General features: G+C 33.5%; 1 non-coding gene across 1 annotated transcript; it reads left to right on the top strand.

Moving 5' to 3' along the window:
• The first annotated feature begins 312 nt into the window (after positions 1-312).
• Positions 313-385, top strand: TRNAR-UCU. The gene has a single exon. It is a non-coding gene; the product is annotated as a tRNA-Arg (tRNA).
• Positions 386-3,063: the final 2,678 nt, after the last annotated feature.

Here is a 3,063-nt window from a genome sequence, read left to right as displayed (position 1 = left end):
TAAGAATCGAAATTATTGAAGGTTTGTAAGGATGTATTCTATTTAGAATTTCAATAACTTTTCTAAACTTTTTAAAATAAAAACAAAAGTTTATAAAATTAAAGTATATGAATATTTTTTATATAGACTTTTATAGAGTCTTACAAAGTTTTAAAATGTTTTGAACGATTCTATGAAAGTCAATAAAAGTTTATTAAAATATATCATTTTAAAAGTTTTCAAAAGTCATGATTGAATACAGCCCCTAAGTTTGAGATGAAATATGATATTAAAAAAAAAAAATATGTTAACTTTGTCATATTTCTTGAATTTGCACCTATGTCCTAATGGATAAGGTGTTTGACTTCTAATCAAGCGATCGTCGGTTCAAGTCCCACTAGGTGTGTAATAATATAATAATTTTTTTTTTTTGTAAATTTAGTAGGTTTATTATTTGAAGATAGTTTTTTATTTTTATTTTTTAAATATTTATTGTAAATTTAGTAGGTTTATTATTTGAAGATTATTTTATTTTGTAAGTTTTTTTAAATTTATTTATGAAGGGATTGAATGCACCCTTTGACCAGATATCTAAGGGGGGTGGGGGGTGTATTCAATCATGACTTTCATAGAGTTTTGAAGACTTTTATGAACTTTAAAAGTTTGGAAGTATCAATTGAAACTGTTAGAGAGTCTTTAAAAGTCTTGCGGTATTCAATCAAGATTTTTAAAGAGTCTTTAAAAGTCGTGTGGTATTAGATTAAGACTTTTAAAGAGTCTTTAAAAGTCACGTGTTATTCAAAAAGTTATGAACTTTTGTATACTTTTTAATTTTAGGACTTTTGTAGCATTTTCCTTCTCAAATATAAATAGTTGAAATCCAACCATCAACCCTCAGATTTCAGATTGGGTCATAGCTATGCAAGAAGAACTTCATCAATTTAAACGAAAAATGTATGGGAACTTGTTCCGAGACCTACACATCAAAATGTCAGTGGAACTAAATGGGTATTCAAAAACAAAATGAGTGAAGATGGTCTCATTGTTAGGAACAAAGCTAGACTTGTTGCTAATGGTTATTGCCAAGAAGAAGGTATCGATTTTGATGAAACCTTCGCCCCAGTTGCTAGGCTTGAAGCAATAAGAATGTTTCTAGTCTATGCAGCATACAAAGACTTCAAAGTCTACCAGATGGATGTCAAAAGTGCGTTCTTAAACGATCTTCTAGAAGAAGAAGTATATGTAGAACAACCACCTGGTTTCGCTATCGATTGTGGACAAGAAAAAGTATACCGTCTCAAGAAAGCTCTATATGGACTAAAACAAGCTCCACGAGCTTGGTATGACACTCTTTCGTACTTTCTCATAAATTGTGGTTTCACGAAAGGAGCTGTTGATAAAACACTCTTTCGGATTAAAGATGATGATCACATTTTATTAGTCCAAATCTACGTTGATGATATCATTTTTGGAAGTACAAATCCAGATCTGTGTGAAAAATTCTCAAGTCTCATGCAAGGAAAATTTGAAATGAGCATGATGGGAGAATTGAACTACTTTCTTGGTTTGCAAGTCAAACAATGTCCAGAAGGGATATTTATCAATCAAGCTAAGTATACAAATGACCTGATTCGTAAATTCGGAATTGATGGAAAGTCCTCAGTCAAAATTCCCATGAGTACATCATTAAGAATGGATATTGATAACGAAGGTAAAGATGTTGATCAAAAGAATTTTCGTGGAATCATTGGATCTCTTCTATACCTAATAGCAAGCAGACCTGACATTTCTTTTGCTGTTGGGGTATGTGCAAGGTTTCAATCCAAACATAAAGAGGGTCACCTAAGTGCTGCTAAAAAGATTTTAAGATACCTGAAGGGGACCCAAAGTGTAGGACTTTGGTACCCGAAAGGAAACTCTTTTGATCTCGTTGGCTATTCAGATGCTGATTTTGCTCGATGTAGAATTGATCGAAAAAGCACCTCAGGAACCTGCTAGTTCCTAGGGGAAAGACTTGTATCTTGGTTTAGCAAAAAACAAAATTCCATCACAACTAGCACATCTGAAGCCGAATACATAGCGGTTGGTAGTTGTTGGGCACAAATCCTATGGATGACTCACCAATTAAAGGATTATGGCGTAATAGCTTGAGAAGTGCAAATAAAGTGTGACAATAAAAGTGAAATAGCCATTACACACAATCCTGTTTTACATTCTCGAATGAAACATATTGATATCAAGTATCATTTTATTCGTGATCATGTTGAAAGAAAGAACATATCCCTTGAATATGTCAATACTGATGATCAATTGGCAGATATTCTTACTAAACCACTTTGTGAGAGTAGATTTGCCACTCTTCGCCATGAAATCGGGATGATTGAAATGACGTAACATGCTTGCGTGTTAAGAGGTTCACGCTCAAAAGATTCCTAAAACGATTCTATAAAGAAGATCTTGGGAAAGCAAAAAGGAACCTGTCAAACTATTTCAACACACAAGATGACATCCTTTTGTGCTATAAAAGGATGGATTTTATAATCCAATAAGATCACGCTAACTCTTTATTCAAGTGTATTTTGTTTGGAAATCTTCTGTCAGCAGGTATGAGTACAGGAAAAGGAGAAAAGAAGACGAATGATGAATGTGAGAAGCAAAAATCAACAAACTTGAAGGATGCTAAAAGTCATCCTATTGAAACCGAAATTTTTCATGATCCTCTTGATAAGGAAGAAAACAAGGATAGTCTGGATAGAATGATAGCAAGTTCACAGTACTTGCAGAATCTTCTTCGTGACCCCACGGAACATGAATCTCATGAATCATTTCGATCAATTGGCAATCCTGTGGGATACGCTGACGTGGACAGTATACTAGAAAGAAGTGATAGCTATGACTACTCACCATCAAACACTCCACCAAAATTTTCCTCACCTCTTAGATCGACCGCTAGCAGCAAGAAGAAAGAGAACTAATTAATCTTAATATCCTTCCTTCAGTGTTAGCACAATTCATGTTCTTGAATGTTAAATCATGCACGCCTTATGAATGAAAATCTTTTGTATCTTTGTGAAAAGTCATGCT

The sequence above is a fragment of the Ipomoea nil genome, unplaced genomic scaffold (genome assembly GCF_001879475.1).
Source record: "Ipomoea nil cultivar Tokyo-kokei standard unplaced genomic scaffold, Asagao_1.1 scaffold1354, whole genome shotgun sequence".
Lineage (NCBI taxonomy): Eukaryota > Viridiplantae > Streptophyta > Magnoliopsida > Solanales > Convolvulaceae > Ipomoea > Ipomoea nil.
This window is presented reverse-complemented; position numbering and strand designations above follow the sequence as displayed.